We start from the raw sequence: 20963 nt of genomic DNA, 5'->3' as shown, positions 1-20963 counted from the left end.
AGTGAATTAGGCATAGAACTGGACTGAGACTGGACTCTCCCTCATCAGATCTTCTCCAGGGGCGGGGTGGAGAGGTAATCCCCCCTTGAAATGACAGAGAAAGGCCCGCAGAAGTGATGTATCCAAGGTCCATAGTTCACTATTGTCGGGTTGAAGATCAGATCTGAAGGTCAGATCTCTTGACTTCCGGCTAGTAGGTGGTGTGGGCGGGCAGACACCTTTAGCAGATGGAAGAAACCCTCAGCCCAGAAGTTGAAGTTCAAAAATACCCACGGGGTCAGGTGTCCTTAAGCAAGGATGAAATACACAACCTCTGGCACGGTTTCAGCACTAGGACTTGGAGAGCCTTCTGTCTCCCAAACTTCCCCCCAATACTGTCTCATTGGTTTCAGAAAAGCTATGTTTAGGAATTCATTTCTCCAAGTCACATCAAATAAGGAAAGAATTTTAATCCCAGGCATGCTTGCTACAGCATCAGAGACTGGAATAAAACCCTCAAGTTGGAAAAAATGGGGAGGAGCTGTGAAGAAAACATTCCCTTGATGGAATATTCTACAGCCATTAAAAATTATCATATGGAGGAAGACCTTGTCTTTCAATGAAAGATGCAAAATTTTGAAATCCCTTACAGCACGTTTGCAACTATGGGCCAAAATAAAGATAAACATGTACAGAAAAGTGAAAGAAGGATGGTGGAACTATGGGTGTTTCTCCACCTTCTTTTTTGTGTTTTCCAAAGACTATAAAATGTTTCAGTTCAAGAAACATTTATCTTGAACACTTGCTAACTTCTCCATTACTTCTGAAGAGAAGGAATGATAAAATTTCAAAAAACATGTCAGGAAACTCATTCTTTTGACTTTTGAGAAGATAGCATTGCCTATGGCAAATTTCTCCAATGACAGCAATAATTATTACTATATCAACAGTGGCTTCACATGCCTGGCACTGTTCTAAATATCTACCCTTCACAGAAACTGGCCTCGCCAGAGGCTTTCTATAGAGGGATTTGGAATCAGCCTGTTTTCAGTTCTAATCCATGCTCTGTCATTTCCCAGCTTTGCTTCTCTGTACCTCCATTTCCTCATCTGTGAAATGTAGATTTTAAAAGGGATTATCCCCAGTGTTGTGTCCATGCATGCTCAATTTCTCAGTCATGTCCGATTCTGTGATCCAATGAACTTTAGTGCACCAGGCTTCTCTGTCCATGAGATTTCCTAGGCAAGAATACTGGAGTGGGTTGCCATTTCCTCCTCCCAGGGATCAAACCTGCATCTTCTGTGTCTCCTGCATTGGCAGGTGGACTCTTTACCCCTGAGCCACCTGGGAAGCCTATCTCTAGTGTTGCAGTGAGGATTAAATGATAATGTATCTGTAAAGGGTTTAGAGCAGTGCCTGGCACACAATAATTTGACTTGGTGATTGTTGACTGTACTTTTGTTTATATATCATTTCTCATCTAAGCCTCACCATGTCCTCATGGGAGAAGGCTCTGTTATTGACCTGTTGACAGATGAGGGTGAAATGACTGGCCCAAGGCCATATGGTTATTGTGGGGAAGAGCTGGGGAGGGTCTAACATCCCTGTGGTCTACTGCCTGCCTCTCCAGGAGTCCCAGGCTTGGCATAACTGGTTTAGCTGGTGAAGGCTGCAGGCTCTGCCCTTTCTGCCCTACCCATCTGCTCTGATATCCTTCAGATTTCAACCCTGTCTTGCACATCATGAAGGAGGGCAGCTACTAGTGTCTGGGTGTGACTTGCAGTGCTGTGTAACCCCAGGTAGCTGGCAGAGCTGCCTGAACCTCACTCTGGACATCTGTAAAGAGGGGACCAGGCATTATATTCAGGCTTCACTCCATGGTATTAGAAAGGATCACTGCTCTGGGAGTCAGGAGCCTGATTCTTCTCTCTCTGTTCCTCCTCTGGGCTCCAGCCTTCTGGTCTGTCAAATGGGCATGGGACAAGTTGGTCCCTGAGCTGCTGTCCAGCACCAATAATGGAATTCTGTATGAATTCCAAGGAGGAGAGTGGCTACAAATGCATCCACTTGATGTTGATGGGGCTTTTTCTCTGGTAAGCTTCCTTAGTCTGGCTGTTTCTCCAGTGTATTTCTCCAGGCCCTCCCTCTTCCGAGCCTAAGGAAAGAGGGTAGGAGAAGCCTGAAACTGACTCTTCACAGCTCTGTATGCGTGACTCGGAGACAATGGCCCAAGGCCTTGCGGGGGCGGGGCCTCTGGAATCTGATCACTGCTATATTCTCTCTCTGGTCAATTTGGTCCCCAGAAGCAGATTTGAAAACCAAGATGGAAGTGCAACTTATGGGGGTAACACCTGCAAGAAAAAGAGGTGCGCCTTCAGACTAGGGTGCAAGTCTGACATCTGTGAAAGGAGAGAAGGAGACTGGGTAAGAGGAGCCCCAGGTAGCGATGCAGCTTGAAGGAAGTCTGGCCAGAGCCACAGGGAGCTCCGGGCCCAAGACTTCCTGCAGAGGAGTCTCATGCTGGGTGGAATACCAGGCCCTGGTTCCCCACTGTGCCCAGTCATCAGCCCAGCCTCCCGGAAGGAGAGTGGCCTCAGCTCAGACAGTGTGGCCGACTGAGAGGGCGCTGCAGTGGGAGGCTCTCAGGGACTGCAGTCCAGAGCAGCAGGCACCTCCCTTCAGCTGCTGCATGTTTTTCTTGATTCATTTAATAAACACGGCTCTGGGCTATGTGCCAGGTACTCATCTGCACACTTTACAAATATCACCTTAGTTAATCCTCACACTCGCCTTCTGACTCGTCAGTATCGTGAGCCCCATTTTCAGGGGAGGAGACTGAGCCCAGAGAGGTTAAGTAACTTGCCCAAGGCGTTACAGCCAGTAGGTGGTGAGCCATGGGTCCAGTCCAGACAGCCCGCTCCAGAGCCTGTGGTCTCACCACTCTGCCTTGCCGCCTCCTCTCCTGGGAACCTTTCCATTCTCATTCCTCACTGGCTCTGGAGCTCAGAGCCTCAACAGACTTCAGGAAAGGGCCTGACTAGTGCAGCTGAGGGTGTGGCAGGGTCCCACACGCTCCTGGAGCTTCTACCCTGTTCCTGCAAGGCCTCCCACCTCAAGGCCTTTGCAGATACTGTTTCTGCTGCCCAGAGCATGTTTTCCCTCCCTCTTTGCCTAGTTAACCCCTCCTCTACTGCTGCCCTGCTTGACTCTAAGATCTAGCCCAGGACAGAGATGATATGCAGTGGAAGGAGCGATAATACTAGCTGACATTTATTGAGCACTTATTATGTGCCAGGAGCCAAATCCAACCCTTTCTGTGGATTACCTCATTTAATCATCACAACAGTCTTTGAAGTGGGGGCCCACAGCTATCCCCATTTTCCAGATGAAGAAACCAAGACTCAGAGAGGCAAAGTGACTTGCCCACGGAGACCCAGCTAGGTGTCAGGATTCAAACCCTGATCTTAAATATACAATCCCTCTTTCTAACAGGGCCAGAGGTGCCAAAGGGAGTCTCCCTCTTCCACACCTACCCAGGGCTGACTGCTCCTTAATGGGGGTGGGGGCCCATATCTGTTCCATTCACTGCCACATCCTATCACCTACATAGTGCTGGGCAAATAATAAGTGCTCAATAAATATGTATCTTAAATGAATGAATAAACTGACTAGAAAAACCTTGTGATCCATCTCCCCCAACTCACCTTGATCCTTTTTGGCCTGAGCTTGGGTTAGTTCATCAACCCTCAAGGTTTTCCTCTCCTTTGGGGGATAATTGAATCCCTATCCTGACTACCACAGTCCTTGACCTTGCCCCATTAAAGTATCTTTCCTCCCAAGTTTGAGATGTTCCTGAACCATGGCAAGGTCACCCTTTAAGCAACTCCCTGAAACCTCTGGAAAGGGCTGGTTGCAAGAATCTGATCACTGGGCTCCCTGCCAGGTCAGGGGGCCTTGGGACAAGCCCTCAGCATGTGTCAGGGATGGAGAGGCTAAACAGCCGCTCACAAGAGCCTCACATTGAAGCAAGTGAGATAGTTCAGAGTTTGGGCCTGGGTTACCCTGAGCCAAGTGTTAATCCCAGCTGTGCCTCTTCAGGCTGTGTAATTTCAGGCAAGTCACTTTGCCTCTATGTGCCTCTGTGTCAACTTTGTAAACTGAGGCTAAATAGGGCTCTATGAGGCCTGGTGCATAATCAACACTTGATAAATAGAAGCTCTACTTGAACAGCCTTCAGGATATCAGCATCATTCCCTGACTATCCTTGTTTGGCAGTTGGGGAAACTGAGGCATGGAACAAGCAAGTGCCTTCTTTGGGACTTTCAGGCTGCTGCCTGCCAGATCAAGGCTGGCTCCTTCACCCCATAGTGGCCTCTCCTGCCTCCATCTCTTCCCCATCAGCCGAGCTGAGAACCATCCCTGGCAGATGCTAAGGCGGCTGCCGAAGCTGCAGAGTTGGCATTTCCGGGCTCCCAGGGCTCCTGGCACAGAGGAATCAACCCTTCTCTGCACCCTCTAGCTCTGCCTCCTGCTTCTGCTTCTGCTCATATACCAGCTGGGATCCATCAGCTTCTGGAGAAAGCCAGGAGGTGGCCCAGGTGCATGGAGGCAGGGGGCTGTCAATATTGACCTGTGCCTGACCCCAGACTAGTGGACAGACTCCTAAGAAGTCAGAACACCCACAGGCTCCAAGTGCACACCTTCACAGCCTCCCCTCTCTCTCACTCTGGCTGTAGAGGGCCAGGGGAGCAGAGAGGTTAAAAGCATGGATGGCCTGGGTTCAGATCCCTCCTCTGCTGCTTACTGATGAGTTATCTACCCTGGGCAACTTACCTATCCTCTTTGTACCTCCCTCTCTTCAGCTGTGAAAGGAGGATGCTAATGGTACCTCCCTCACAGAGCAGGTGGGAATCCAGTGAGATGCTTAGGATGCTCGTTCACACGCGGTTGGTACTCAGTAACATCAGCCATTTTGAATGTGGAGTCCACTCTCTCTGTTGACCTCTTAAACCTTTCAGCCCCAAGGAGTATCTCCTCTCGACTCCTGAGGCTCTTATGGTCAAGGCCCTGCAGTGAAATCCTACTGACCTGGGACGTGGTAGGGGCTCATTAAAAGGTCTTCGTGGCTGTGATACAGGAGCTTCCCTGGTGTCTCAGATGGTAAAGAATCTGCCTGCAATGCAGGAGACCTGGGTGCGATCCCTGGGTCAGCAAGATCCCCTGGAGAAGAAAATGGCAACCCGTTCCAGTATTCTTGCCCGGACAATCCCATGGACAGAGGAGCCTGGTGGGCTACAGTCCATGGGGTTGCAAAGAGTTGGACACGACTGAGCGACTTCTCTTCTCCCTTGGCTGTGATACAGCATGAACTCATGGAATTTTCATGACTGCTTTTGGAGATAGTATGATGACACTCATGTTATAAAGGACCACATAGGCACAGAGAAGAAATTGCCCAAGGGCTCACAGCTAGTAAGTCTGCAGATATTTACTGAGCATCTACTCTGTGCCAGGTACGGCGCTCAGAACTGAGGATGCAGCAGTGGACAGAACAAAGACCTGCTCTCATGTCCGTCCTCCTGTGCTGACAGATAATAATAAACAGGTAGATACGCCAGCTTCCTAAAGCGTCAGGAAGACAAGTGACATGAGGCAGAGATAGAATGGGGCTGTTTTAGATGGGGTGGGTAAGGAACCTCTCTGAAGAGATGATGTTTGCATAGAGTCCAAAAGGCAGCAGGTGCTTGGTTGGGACACAGGGAATCCACACTTGTGTTGACTGCAGCAGGTGCAGTCCACAATCCTAGAGATCCCAGGTCTGGGGGCACCTAGAACCCACCTGTCTGGGTTGGCTTCAGAGTGGATAATGATTCCCTCTGCTTCAGCTGGCCCTCCTCTGTGGACGAGTTAAAAGAACAGGGCAAATGACTTGACTTCTCTGGGTCTTGCTTTTCTTACCTGTCAAATGTGCATTGATAAGCACATCACACACTGCGGAGAGAGGAGATGCTTAACAGAGACAGTCCAAGGAAAGCGCTGAGCACAGAGCCGGGCACAGCAGAGGAACCTAACCCTCGGTGACTGGAGTGGACAGGTGACCTTCGTTTCAATCACCCAGAGCCTTCCAACTACCTGATCTGATGAGTCCCCTCCTCCTACTAGCTGGGTCGGTACTGGCCTCCCCCACATCCTCTGTAGCCAGGGACAGTCACATGATCAGCCCTAGGCCCATGACGTACTGGCTAGAGTATGGCAGCCTCTATACTGAGTGTCCAAAAGCACCAGGGACAAAGGTCAGGGACTCAGCCTCTAGCGTTGGCCTTGGGGCCCATTTAGCAGGGACATCTCCCTCAGGCCAGGCCTTTGACCTATTTTTTTTTTCTCTTATTTTTGGGGGGGGGGGCACAAGAAGCCTCTTATCCTGGTGTCTGACCCTCTTGGAGATTCTTCAAGCGTGTTTGCTACCATGGATCCTTGATGACTCAGCAGCCATTGTCTGGAAACTCCAGTGTGCGTGCTGCATGTGTGCATGCTGAGTTGCTTCAACTGTGTCTGACTCTTTGAGACCCTATGGCTTGTAGCCTGCCAGGCTCCTCTGTCCATGGGATTTTCCAGGTAAGAATACTGGAGTGGATTGTTATGCCCTCCTTCAGGGGATCTTTCCAACCCAGGTATCTAACCCCGAGTCTCTTATATCTCCTGCATTGGCAGGTGGGTTACCACTAGTGCCACTTGGGGAAGCTAGAAACTCCAGTAGTAATATTTTTCCCAAATTGAGTGGAATACCACAAGTTCCATCCTTCTGGTCCAGAATGGCTCCTCAGGGATGTGAAGACACCCAGTTCTTTCCAAGTTCACTCCAAGGGCAGTGGCCTGGGGCTGCTTCTGTTGGTGTTCCCAACTCCCAGCACGAGGTGACTCAGAGGAAAGTCTTAGTACCTGTTCACGGTGAGCAAATTAGTGGTACAGGATATGCTTTCCACATACCTGCCCATCCTGGCTGCTTCCTTCAACCATGTTCCAGTTTTTTGCTGTTTTTCTGAAAGTGTGGGGGTCTAGAACTGAACACAGAACTCCCCAAAATATATGAGCAGAGCTGAGCAGAAAGGGACTGTCACCTTCCTCATTCTAGATATTGGACTTCTAATAACTTGTCCAGATATTTCATAAGCTTTTGGTGACTGCCCTGCTGATGTACATTCAGCTGTTCGGTTTTTATGCCTCCCTGTACTCTTGTTGTTGTTCAGTCACTCAGTCCTGTCCACTCTTTGCAAATCCATGGATTGCAGCACACCAGGTTCCCCTGTCCTTTACTGTCTCCTGGAGTTTGCTCGAACTCATGTCCATTGAGTCGATGTTGCCGTCCAACCATTTCATCCTCTGTCGCCCCTTCTCCTCTTGCCCTCAGTCTTTCCCAGCATCAGGGTTCTTTTCCATTGAGTTGGCTCTTTGCATCAGATGGCCAAGGTATTGGAGCTTCAGCTTCAGCACCAGTCCTTCCAATGAATATTCAGGGTTGATTTCCTCTGGGATTGACTGGTTTGATCTCTTTGCTGTACAATGGACTCTCGAGAGTCTTCTCCAGCACCACAGTTTGAAAGCATCAGTTGTTCAGTGCTCAGCCTTCTTTATGGTCCAACTCTCACATCCATGCGTGACTGCTGGAAAAACCATAGCTTTGACCAGACGGACCTTTGTTGGCAAAGTAATGTCTCTGCTGTTTAATGCACTGTTGCTGTGCTGTCCTGCACTGTTGCTCGACCTTATTTTATTGCCTCTTTGCCCTTAATCTCATTCTGACAGTGGCATTCATTGCCCCCTCCCCACCCCCAAGGAATGGCAAATTGACTTCAGCTTAAGAACCCATGTTGATTGGTTGGTAGCTGTAGCCCAGAGCATAGTGCTGAGATAGATTCTGGAACTGAGTTTGGGCTCAGTGTGGGAGACTGCTCCAATTGATTAATGATGTCTGCCAAGATACAGGAATGGAAATGTTAGTTTGCTTGAGATACACTTGTCATTCCCCATCACAGATGCTCCTAACCTGGGGTCCATAGAAATAATACAGGAGGCCCCATTAACTGAGATAGAAAAAGGATTGCACCTTCAATTTCACTAGCTTCTTTCTGAAATTTATCATTCCTTCTGTAATGAATGCAGGCCACAGATCATAGTGGCATTAACAGGGCTTGTAACATTGTCACTAATAGAAATCACAGATATTTTCTTGTTGCGTTACAGATGTTCCAGATAACTTGAAATACCATTTACACTCATCATGACTTGGAAACTGCTAAATCCTTGTGCTATAATGCATAATCAAGAAGCATATGTATTACTGTAATGAAGATTTATTTTTAATATTTTGATAACTTTCAATATATAGGTTTCCTTTGTAATGCTATATATTTTATGAATTTAAAGACATTATTCTGAGAGAGGTCCATAGGCTTCAATAGATATCAAAGGGTTTCATGAACTCTGGACCATCGGGTTTTAGGAGCTCCCTGCCTTTCCAAGGGAACCTTTCTGAGTTCCCTCCAATATCCTGGGTCTATGAGAGGAGCAGGAAGGTGAGATGAAGTTCTTCAGGCCAGGAGAAGCTGACCACACAGCCAGCTTCTGGGTCAGCCACCCTGAGGTGCTGTGAGAGGTGATGGACCAGCAGAAGTGGTAGGTGATGTAGGAAGTGAGAGAGAAGAGGTTGTGCAGGCGACTTCTGGGCCAAGGCTGGGCTATCTTGTCTCAGGAGGGAGAAGCTGGTGTTTGCCAAGGTGATGCGAGGGAAGGAGCCTGAGCCTGACCTTCTAGAGGTGGAGGGAAGTTCTAGCCTTAGAGAAGTCCTAGATCATCCTCCCTTATGAGCTCAGAGGCTCTGGACTGCAGGAACCTATAGCCTGGGAGTGGGGAGGCCTTGTCACAGGGGAAAGGGGGTTCAAATCCCTTCATGCAGCATAGACAGCTTACCAGTCATCACCTCATTCATTCACTTATTCATTCATTCACTCACTCATGTAAGTGACCTGGTAATGTGCCAGGACCTAGGCTGGGAACTAGGCAAAGGGACATGTATGCGGCTCAGCCCTCCATTCATAAGACTCAAGCAAAGCCAGTGACAATGTAGAGGCTTGATGCTTTGATGGGTCCATGGGGTTCCCTCGTGCAGTCCGGAGGGATTAGGGAAGGCTCTCTGGAAGAGGTGGTATCTCAAGTGAGTAGACATGAACAAGGTCTGTGGATGCTCAGGAAAGGTTCTCAGGCAGCGTGGGCAGCAGCATGTGCAGAGGAGCTGAGGAAGAAAGAGGCCACGGGGGCATTCTGTTTGGGGGTTGGAGGTGGTGAGAGATGGCTGGGGAGGTCACGCAGGAAGCCTGGAAGCCACATGGACAGCTCCCTGGCTGTGGTGAGGAAGGGGTGTGGGTCCCTGCTGCCCCATCTGTCAGTGGCAATGAGCTGTGACTTCAGTGGCCTGGGGAAGTTCAAGGTCACCGTCTGGGGTAGCAGAGGTGGGGGAGCTAGGGGCCATCCTCTCACCAGGGCTGGCAAAGGCCAACTGGGAAGCTGGGGCCCATGCCTGCCCCACACTGCAGCCTCCATGAAGGTCCTTCTGCTCCGAAGGCCTGAGTGGGCCCTGTTCCTTTATTTATGGGCTGCGTGAGCAATTTGCTCCTTGCTGGCCCGCTGGCTGGGTGTGTGATGTGGGGATTACTCACGCCCCAGTTGTGGTCCGGCCTCTGCAGGCTGCGGGGTAATGAGTGAGGTAATTAAGTGTAAAAGACAGGAGCAGGCAGGGGAGGGCTGAGGGGGGCGAGCAGTCACTGGTTCTTTTCAGGAGCAGGGGAGTGAGATAATGTAGGATAATAGCTCAGCCAGGCCCTGCCCAGGCAGCCCGGCCTGTGCCGAGAGGTGCCCCCCAAACAGCCAAGACAATTCAGCTTTTTCAGGGGAAATGGGGGGGCTTGGGCAGGGCCTGGGTCCCGGGGACAGCTGTATGGAAATGACAGCGCCTCTCCTTGGATCTGTCCTATGTTGGCTGAGGGTGCGGAGCCAGTGCCTTTGGCTGGGGTTGAGGCTAAGAAGTGGCTAGGACGAGGAAAGTAGATGAGTCAAGATGAAGGGGCCACATGGGGCTGGGAGACTGAGCTGTGTGTGGGAAGAGAAGAGAGGTACTGAGAACAGTAGGTGAGGTTGTTGGTGGCTCCAGAGTCTGACTCACTGGGTCGGAACTGTGGCTTTGTCATTGATTAGCTGTGTGACAGCAGCCTATTGTGTTCCCTCTCTGGGCCTCAGGGTTCTCATCTGTAAAGTGGAGGCGTCCAAACGGGGGCGTTTGGAGGATTAGCAAGATGATGCATAGCACCTAGCACACAGTGAATGATCCATATGTGCTTGAGAGTCAAGTCCACAACCATAGGGCATTGGTCATTCCTTTAGTGAATACATATGTACAGAGTGTCTGACGTAGTCTCATGGTTCTGGATGCTGGGAAAACAGTAATGAATAGAACAGAGTCCCTGGATTTCCTCAGTGGTCCAGTGGTTAAGAATCCACCTGCCAATGCAGGTGACGTGGGTTCAATCCCTAGTCTGGGAAGATGCCACATGCTAAGTGGAGCAACTGAGCCTGCCAGCCACAGCTACTGAGCCCATGCTCCAGGGCCCATGTTCTGCAATAAGAGAAGCCACCCTATTGAGAAGCCCGTGCACCACAATGAAGAGCCTGCATGCCCCAACTAGAGGACGCCCGCGGCTGCAATGAAGACCCAGCTCAGCCAGGGGAAAAAAAAAGAATGGAGTCCCTTTCCTCTTGGAGCTGACATTCTAAGAGGGGAGACCTTTCATCATTAAACACACAAACATATAAGGTCACACCAATGATCCCACTTCTGAAAATGTATTCTGTGGATGTGTATGGACACATGTGAAATGAATACATTTAAGGTTATTCACTGCCGTCTTGTTTAGCCCAGTTTAATCTTGTTTCACCTCAGATGCAGTCTAAATGTCTATCATTTAAATGAAGTTAAATGAGGTTAAATGAAGTATGGATGAGCCAGAGGAAGACTATACAACTACAAAAAGGGTGAGGTCACTTTTTATGTACTGATACAGAAAGATCTCCAAGATATATTGACAAATAAAAGGGATGTCAGGAATACTTTGAGTGAAAGAGGGGGGAAATAAAAAATATTTTAATACCAGCTTGCATATATAACAAACTAATAATAATACTTGTTAACTGTGGACAGGACCAGGATTGGAATGAGGTGGGTGGGAGGGAGATTTTTCACTATGTTCTTTTCTATAGTTTTAATTTTTGTACTAGTGCAAAAAAATATTTTTAAATTCAGCTTCCTCTTTCCTCCTTCCCTTTTCCAATATTTGTTGGAGGTGGTGGGCAGGATGTGGGACCAGTCATGGAAAAGCAGCTGAGTGAGGACGGGTCAGAGAAGGGAATCACAGATATGGAAATGGGAAAGGCTAGTGTGAACCCAGTGGTGCTGGGGGAATCAGTATGAGCTAATGGCATTTGATAAGTGTAAACAGATAAGCATAGATATAAATGTGTGTGTCTGTGCCCCATACATGTGTTTCTCAGTCCTATCCACAAAGAGAACCTAGGAGCACTAATACCCGCATAGCAGTGAGTACTCATAACACCAAATCTTGGTTGCTAAATGTAGCATTGTCCACTGAAAGGAACCAGGAATCCTTCGGAAAATGACTGACTTGAGAGCTGGGCCAAGGAAAGTACACAGTAAGCCTGGAACATATACTTTGTCTATAAAATAAGTAACAGTGCTCAAGTAATGCTGGGGACATGTCAACAGAGCCTAGGAGCTACTGGGATGATTTGAGCATCAGAAAAAATGATGACAGTGATTACAACACACCCGAATAAAAATCGGGTTCTATGGAGATTTCCCTGGTGGTCCAGTGGCTAAGACTCCAAGCTCCTAAAGCAGGGGCTCTTGGTCAGGGAACTAGATCCTGCATGCCACAACTGGGGATCCCATAGGCTGCAGCTAAGACCTGCGTGCGTGTGTGGTAAGTCACTCAGTTGTGTCCAACTCTTTGTGACTGCATGGACTGTAGCCTACTAGGCTGCTCTGTGCATGGGATTTCCCAAGCAAGAATACTGGAGTGAGTTACCATTTCCTTCTCCTGGGGATCTTCCTGACCCAGGAATTAATTTAGTGGCTGAAAACAAGATCCATTTAGCTCACAGCTCTATGAGTCCCAAGTCTGGCACAGTCAGTTCAGTTCAATTGCTCAGTCGTGTCCGACTCTTTGCGACCCCGTGGACTGCAGCACGCCAGGCCTCCCTGTCCATCACCAACTCCCGGAGTTTACTCAGACTCATGTCCACTGAGTCAGTGACGCCATCCAACCATCTAATCACACAGTCAGCTACGCCATATAACCTAACCTAATCACGGGAGTGAACTCCATCATAGTCACAGTCCAGGGGATTATGCTGGACAGGCACACCTAGGGGGTTGGAAATCTTGGGTGCCGTCTTAGAATTCTTCCTGCCATAGTGGGAGTTGAGGAACAAGGAAACCAGTGGGGCTGTACAAGAGTAAGCAAGGGGAGGAGGGGTAGGAGACAGCCGAGTATCTCAGGTACCATAGAGACCACTGGGAGGCTGAGGTCTAGAAAGTGACCTTGGGTATTTTTGCTCCTGAGTAAGGGGAGGGCCATGCCAGTTCCCCATGGACTCACTTGAAATACAGAGCAACCCTGAGGTATGACCCAAAAGATGATTTAAATCAAAGGGATGCAGGCCTAAAGTAGCCCTTGAGGAATCAGTGCTGTTGGGCATGGGTGATGAAGCGTCTGCTCTATGCCTTTGACCTGGAAGGGGCAATGCAAGAAGCCACAGGGTCCTGAAACCTATAAAAGTTGGCTGGAAAAATATTTTCAAAACTTCCCAGGGACTTCCCTGTTGGTTCAGCGGTTAAGACTCCGTGCTTCCAAAGCAGGAGCCTGGGTTTGATACCTGGTCAGGGAAGTAGACCCTGGGTGCCACAGCTGAGATCCCACATGCCACAATTAAGACCTGGCACAGCCAAATAAAAAACAATGAAAACTTTCTAAAATTCAAAGCAATAAAGTTCAATTATGTGTCTACAAAGCAGCATTATGTCAACTGGTGATCAACAACAGATTGGAGTCACCTAATAGTTACACCTAATAGTTACATCAGCATTATATTTAATATGATTGCATTTTGTTTCCATTTTTTAATTACTGTGTTTATTTCCCCATAGGGTCATAGCAGCATACGAAATAAAAAGGTACAGAAGGGGATGGAATGAAAGGAAATCTCTCCTACTTTTGATGGCGAGCCACTCCTCCTCCTCCCTGGACGCCAATTTTCTGGGCTCAAAGGTATTTTCTGCACACAAGTGAATGCACGTATACACACTTTACAAGGGTAGCTGCTCTGCCTGCTTTCTTCCCCTTGGCAGTGTATCTTAGAGATGCTTCTGATGACTTCGTATCGAGCTGCCCGGTCTTTTGTACAGCAGCGGCGTGGTCTGTGAGCCAGCTCTGCCAGCAAACCTACCACTTCTCCCAATACCCTAAGCACTCTTGGCTCTCCCTGGCCCCTGGGAGAGTCACTGAAGCTCCAGCTCATCTCACTACTTCCACTCAGTTGATGAGTCTGAGATCTGCTTGCCCATCCATGGCTTCCCAACAAGACTGAAGGCTGAATCACACCACCCGGAATTGTGCAAGAGTTAGGGCCCAACCCCAAGGCAAATGAAACAAGAAAGCCAGAAGGCAGGGTAGAAGGGAGATGAATTTATCAGGTGCTTTAGGCATCTTTGACTCAGACGGTAAACAATCTGCCTGCACTGTAGGAGACATGGGTTCCACCCCTGGGTGAGGAAGATCCCCTGGAGAAAGGAATGGCAACCTGCTCCAGTAGTATTGCCTGGAGAATCCCATGGACAGAGGAGCCTGGTGGGCTACAGTCCATGGGGTCACAAAAAGTCGGACATGACTGAGCGACTGACACTTTCACTTTGAAGGGCAGGAGGCTGAGGGCTCAGTCCTGCCAACCTGAACATCACTGCCCACCTTTCCTGCGCACAGGTATAAGTTTCTCTAGAATGTATCCAGGAATGGGACTGCTGGGTTGTAGAGTAAGTGCAGAATAATGACAAGTTATTCTCCAAAGTTGTACAAATTGACCCCCCCTAAAACCAGTGTCAAGGAGTTTTCTTTATTCCATGCAAGTGATCACATTTGGATTTGTCCAGCCTTTTAGGTTTTGCTGATCTAGTGGACATGAAGTGAGCTTTTAATTTGGATTTCCTGAATTACTAAGAGGTTGAGCATCTTTTCATATGCTCACTGGCTATTCATGTTTTCTATTTTCTGTGTTTGTTCTTTTTTTTCTTTTTGATTGTCTTTGTCTTGTTGATTTGTAGGAACTCTTTATATACTTTGAATACTAATCTTTGTCAGATTGTTACAAACATTTCCCAGTTTGTGGCTTATCTTTTCAGTTTTCTATGATGAACTTTGAACAGTCTTAATTCTAATGTAGATTAGTTTATTAATAGTTGCCTTTTATGGTTTGGATTTTTTGCTTCTTGTTTGAAAAATTTTCACCAACACAAATCCATCCTAATCTTTCTACAGTACATTTATACATATATTAAAAATGAGACATATTGTATGTCCTATTTTATAGCTACTTTTCTACTTATGGGGCCTTCCCTGGTGGCTCAGACGGTAAAGAGTCTGCTTGCAATGCAGGAGATATGGGTTCTATCCCTGGGTCAGGAAGATCTCCTGGAGAAGGAAATGGCAACCCACTCCAGTATTCTTGCCTGGATAAGCCCATGGACGGAAGAGTTTGGCGGGCTATGGTCCATGGAGTTGCAAAGAGTCAGACATGACTGAGCGATTAACACTTTCTACTTAAGAATATAACATGAACATTTATCTATGTCTAAAATTCTACAGCATCATTGGTAAATGGTTGCATAGTTTTTTTATTGCATGAAACATACTATTTACTGAATCCCTTATGCATGTTTTCATCTCCTATGTTGTTTTCAGTTTTTCATTATTATCAACAGATTTGTCAACAACATCCTGCAGCTATTTGGTCTACATTCATGGTGATTTCTCATAGATAAAGTCCTAGGAGAGAAATTGCCCCTCCAATTAAAGATTTCTGATCCATTGTAGCAAATTTGCCAGAGATCTTACTTGATTCCCTTCCCAGAACAACATGACATTGTATTAAATTGCCCTTCCCAAAAGTCTAGAATCAGCAAAGTGGATGGATGGCACCAGGTAGGGGGTCCTGGAGACTGTGTTTTGAGCTGAGAGTAGTTAGGAGATGGGTTTGGTTGCAGGCATGGAGATGGTCCCTCTACGGGAAGACTTTACCCCACTCCTTCCCACTGCCCTCACAGGTAACACGCCTTTATTAGGTGGTGTTGAACAAAAAGAGCCAAGAAATACCTGTTGAGACTGGCCTGGGTGTTGCTTCTCTGCTAACTAATTGTATTTCTTTCTTTCTTTCTTTTTTTTTTTTTTTTTTTACCACGTTGCATGCCTTGTGGGATCTTAATTCCCCAAACAGGGATCAAACCTGTACCCTCTGCAGTGGAAGCTTGGCCTCCTAATCACTGGACTGCCAAAGAAGTCTCTAACTAATTTTATTTTGAACAGTGTGAGTGGCTGCCCCAACTAGTCTTTCTGTGTGTTGAGAACTGGTAATAGTGTCACTTACAGCTGCTGCCAACTGCGACTGGGTAAGCAAGTTTCTCATGAAATATTTTTCCAGTGAACCGAAAAATAAAAAAAGTCCCCCAGAGAATGCTCAGCTTGAGAACTTGAAAACCTTAGAATAGGACCCTCATCTTGCTAGGAGTATCAAACTTTTAATAGATAAGTATTTATGTTAGCAAATATCAACATATATTTAAAATTATTAATTGATACTAAATTTTGTTTATGGTGGTGGTGTACAGTTTTCCACTAGTGTGAACTGGCTTTATTTATTAATTTTTTTAATGAGACAATTTAAAGAAAAATATTGAGTAAATTATATGAAATACAAACAGAAAGAAAGAAAGAGTTGGTGGGGGGAGGTGGTATAGTTGTGTAGAAACTTTGAGAAACTCTGCCTTGATGGAAACCCCCTCCTTTGAAGAAGTCTAAGACATGGCTGGGTTGGGTCAGGGAACAGCAAAGCCTTAGGACTCTAGGGAGGCCTCTGGGCAGCTCCAGAAGATGGAGACATCCTATTCAGAGGAGGGGCAAGTCATTCTTTATGTTACCGAAAACATATGTAGGGACTAATAAGTGTCTTTCCCTCTTCATTGTCACTTAATACTTGTAGCAGCTTTGTGCAGTTCCAGGCTATGGGGGAGGTTACCCCATTCCTTTACAGAGAGGAATGGAGGCCTGGAGGGAAGAAGCAATTTGCTTGTGCTGCTCATGGGGTGAGCAGGCTTCCTTGGTGGCTCAGATGGTAAGAATCTGCCTGCAATGTGGGAGACCCAGGTTCGATCCCTGGGTTGGGAAGTTAGGGAAGATCCCCTGGAGAAGGGAATGGCAACCCACTCCAGTATTCTTGCCTGGAGAATTGCATGGACAGAGGAGCCTGGCAGACTACAGTCCAAGGGGTCGCAAAGAGTCGGACATGACTTAGTCACTAACACACACACATGCACACGAACACACACACACACATGCTCATGGGGTGAATACATGGGAGAGGAGGACTTGGCTCTAGTGGTGGCTTTGGAATTTGTGAAGAAGTATATCAGGACTTGGACCTCTGGGGCCAGTACACCCACAACCCTTTGATGACAACAGTAACAACGATAACCATTAGCATTTATTGAGTGCCTGCTGTGTGCTGGCTCTCTGCTAAGCAGCCTTGGCTGTCTCCATGAACACTTTATACTCACCCTCTGGCGTCGGATCCATCACTTCCCAGAACGTGTCGAGGGAGAAGTTATCAATTCATGGTGCCTGCTCTTGTAGAAACTTGAATTCCAGTAAGGCAAAAGTAAGGCAGAAAACAACCACAGAAAGACGTACATGAATGAGGTAATTTCACATAATGATAACTGCTATGAAGAAAACCAACAGGGCAAAAAGATATGGTTTCTGGAGGTAAGGAAAGGACAGTGCCACATGAGGTCGTCAGGAGAGGCTTCTCCGAGGAGGTGACATTGAAGCAGGCGCCATGAATGAACTGGGTTTGTTCCCAACCCCACTCATGACCTCAGACCTGTGCCACTTCAGCCTCAGGTGGCTCACGGGTGCTTCTGCCAGTCACCCGGCTCCCTTGTTAAGTGTCCTAGAGTTGTGGCTTATGGGCAGGAGTGTCTGGGACCTAGGGATGGAAGGGTGATAAGACACCCAAGCCGGAAGAGTTCGTGCCCATGGGGCTGCCCTGTCCAGTTCTAGGGCCTCTGTGTTCGAGGAGTTGTACGATACCCAGAGGTCTCTGCAGGTGATCCCTCTGGCCAGAAAGGTGACCAAGTCCCAAAGAGGAGATGGGCCCTGCTTACAGTTGTGCAAGTGCTGGGCTCAAGGGTACCCAGCTAAGAGGCCACCTAGCACCAGGGAGAGGGAGTGGCTGTCTCTAGTTCACACAATGGGATGCTGTGGGCTGGTGTGACTCTGAGCTTGGTGGGTTATGAGGGTAGAGATTGGCCCACGTTGCTTGCCCTTCTCTCTGCTTTGAGGCTTTGCCCCTGCCAGCCCAGGAGGCTAGAATAGGAGGCCCAGGAGGTAGAACATCATCACTATTTGAGGATTGCAGTCCTCCTTGATTATGGTGAGGGGAGCTTCGCAAGCTCATCACAGGCCTTCTGGGGCAGGGAAGGGGAAGGCCTGGGACTCCCTGGGGTCTTCGTGGAGCTTACAGGCTGAAGAGTGGGCAGGGCCTGGGGCGGGGGTGGCCCAGAAGGGGCTTATCTCCTCTGGGCCAGTGTCAGCTCAGGTCCCCAGCCTGTGGTACAGGCTGGAGCTGCCAGCCTGAGACTAGGGACCACAGCGAATTTGCATTTATATTGGAGACTTCTGTTTCCAGGGCCGGGGGGAGGAGGGTAGCCACGCTGGTCAACTGAGCAAGAGGCAGAGAGGAGGGGCTCCCGGCCTTGTCCTGCCAGGGGCACGGAAGTGGCTGGTGGGCTGGGCCTGCCTGGCCGAGGAACAGCGGCACAGAAGGTTCTCTGGGCACAAGGCCGGCCCTGACAGCCTGCCGGTCCACCCTCCCAGGCGCTTGCCAATGTCAGCTGGGAGTTGGCTCTGCCCCATGGGCTTGGGAGAAAGGTCAGAGGCCTGTGCCAGCAAGGGACTGGTGGAGACAGAGGGACTCCTGGGCACAACTGCGTTGTCCTGTCCTACCCTCTTCTCAACCTGTGAAGTGGTTTCAGCCAAGAAAACCAGGGCTCAGAGGCACTGAGCAATTAGTCCAAGGCGATCCAGCTCATAATCTAGTGCCCCTGAAGCTGCCTCCTAGTAACACTCAGGGTACTCATGTGCTCTGGGAGATGCCCTCTGACTCTGGGGTAGAGAGGACTTGGCAGATACAACAGTATCTGATTTGGGGAGAGTGGAAGGAGCTCGTCACAGACTCGTGACACCCTTAGGATTGGCTTTGTGATGGTTCGGCACACATGCTTCATTTTATGAAGAAGTCCATGGTTATGACCAGGTTCAGGCCAGATTGACCCTTGCCTTTGGGGAATGTAGCTTCTCCCTGTGAGATTTCATAAGGGGGAAGGAATGACAGAAAGGCACGAAGGAGGGAGAGAGGAAGAGAGGGAAGCGTGGAAATAAGGCATGGAAGAAAGGATAGAAGGAAGCATGGAAGGAGGGCTGGCTGGAAATAAGGAGGGAAGGAAGGGAAAGAGAGCAGTTGAGAAGAGGAGCCAAGACCTGCAGCACCCCACCAGCAGTGGGAGAAAGCCACCCACCCCCCGGCAGTGTGCTGCCTCCCTTATGCACCTGGAACTGTGGTGAGTCCCCTCCTGGCTGGGGGATGGAGTGGTGCTCCCTCCCCATCCTCCTGCTCCTCCCACTACACCGAGTCCCTCCTGGCTTCCAGTGGCAGGCTGAGTCCTGCTCTACGCGGGGGACCAGTGACTGCCTGGTGGGTGCTCCAGGGAACAGAGGTCAGAGCCCCCTGTGATTTTGGGGCTCAGTTCTGGTGACCCAGGCTTTATCTTCATCCCTTCGTGCTTTGCTGCCTCTGGACGGGGGTTCTGTCTTGCTCTTTGGGCTCTCTTCACTGCCCCCCTCCCCCATCCCTCCAGAAGGAGGTCTTGGCCCCCTTCCCCCAGCCTGTGACTGTGGGCTTGCAGCTGACAAACCTCCTGGTCCTGGCTCTCCATCCAGTAGCACGAGCCCTCCCTGTCTGTCACCAAACAGTCAGGATGGCCTGTTCCACCTGGCAGGCTGGCTAGTGCCCAGCTTCGTCTTGGGAAACGAGGACCAGCTCTGACAACCTGCTGCCCAGCTCTGACAACCTGCTGCCTAGGTTCAAATCCTGACTGTGCCTCTTCCTGACTATGCCCGAGCTGTGTGGGCTCGGGCAAGACCCTTCGCTTGTCTGGTATGAAGGTATTAATCGCTCAGTTGTGTCCGACTCTTTGGGATGCCATGGATTGTAGCCCGCCAGGCTCCTCTATCCATGGCATTCTCTAGGCAAGGATACTGGAGTGGGTTGCCATTCCCTTCTCCAGGGGATCTTCCTGACTCAGGGATTGAACCTTCATCTCTCATGCTCCTGCATTGGCAGGCAGATTCTTTGCCACTAGCACCACCTGGGAAGCCCTCGCTTCTCTGAGCCCTGGCTATTCATCAGTAAATGGGTGGAAAGCTAAGACCTGCCTCTTAGATTGCTATGTGGATTATATAAGATCATGCCTGGAAAGTGCTTGGCTCTGTGCCTGCCATCTAGTAAGCACTCAGTACCTATTAGCTCTTATTATCCAAACTCTGTCTTTCAGCCTAGTGGGGATGTTAGGTTCCAGGGACCTGTTTCTGTGGCTCCTCCATTAACTTTTTTATGCCTAGTGTCTCACGGCTATTGCAGCATATCGAGGATTGAACCCTGCCACTGTTTTACTACTGCCGCTTCCTCCAGCTAACATTTAATGTGTCCTTATGATGAGCTACACATTGTTCAAGCATTTTAAAAAATATGGCTCCAAATTCCTTGACTCTCTTCCTGTCAAGGGGTGGGGTCTATGACCCCTCCTATGATAGTTTCTAGAAATAAAACATGGCAGAAGTGACACTGTGTGACTTCTGAGGATAGGTTAGATGTGGCCATAATCACCTGTGCTTGGGTCTCAGGGGACACTTGCTCTTGGAACCCAGCTGCCATGCTGTGAGGAAGCTCACGACCCAAGGAGAGGCCACATACAGCTGTTCCAGCTAATAGCCTCAGCCGAGCTAGGCTTGGCTGCCAGACATGTAAGGGCAGACTCCTTTTGATGATTCTGGTGCCTGGTCTTCAGTTCTTTCCAGCTGAGGCCCCAGATACTGAAGAATGGGAGGAAGCCATCTCCCATGTGCTCTGTCTGAATTCTTGATCCATAAGAATCTGTGAGCTCTAGAGGCTGGTTAACAACACTGTATTTGGGGTGGGTTGTTACTCAGCAGTCAATAATCGGAACCCTTGCACTGACTCAGGGAGTAGTTGTTACAATCATCATTTCACGGAGGAGGAAATTAAACCCAAGATGCTTCAATGAGTTCCTCAAAGTCACAGGGCACCTAAGAGAGGGGATTTGTCCTCATGGGTCTCATTCAAAGCCGTGCACCATCCTCAAGGACATGGTGGGCCAGAGAGGGGATTAGGTGTCAATTTGAAGGCCTTGGGGGGCCGCAGGAGGGCACTGCAGTGGAATCTGTGAGTTTGGGGAAGGGCTCTAAGAAGGGTGCCATGTGGAGAGGCTGAGAGGCTGAGAAGGGGCTTGAAGT

General features: G+C 48.9%; 1 long non-coding RNA gene across 6 annotated transcripts in view; it reads left to right on the top strand.

The window, feature by feature from the left end:
* LOC122448416 overlaps positions 1-20963 on the top strand; it is a 57986-nt gene that overhangs the window by 27592 nt on the left and 9431 nt on the right. For 2 of the 6 annotated variants that reach the window (XR_006271597.1, XR_006271599.1), the window contains exons 3-5: positions 10970-11061; positions 13253-13373; positions 15592-15763. This is a non-coding gene — a long non-coding RNA (uncharacterized LOC122448416). The remainder of the gene's footprint in view (positions 1-10969; positions 11062-13252; positions 13374-15591; positions 15764-20963) is intronic. The other 4 variants (XR_006271600.1, XR_006271601.1, XR_006271598.1 and 1 more) reach the window with 3 other exon arrangements.

This window comes from Cervus canadensis, chromosome 10 (genome assembly GCF_019320065.1).
Source record: "Cervus canadensis isolate Bull #8, Minnesota chromosome 10, ASM1932006v1, whole genome shotgun sequence".
In the NCBI taxonomy this organism is placed as follows: Eukaryota; Metazoa; Chordata; class Mammalia; order Artiodactyla; family Cervidae; genus Cervus; species Cervus canadensis.
This window is presented reverse-complemented; position numbering and strand designations above follow the sequence as displayed.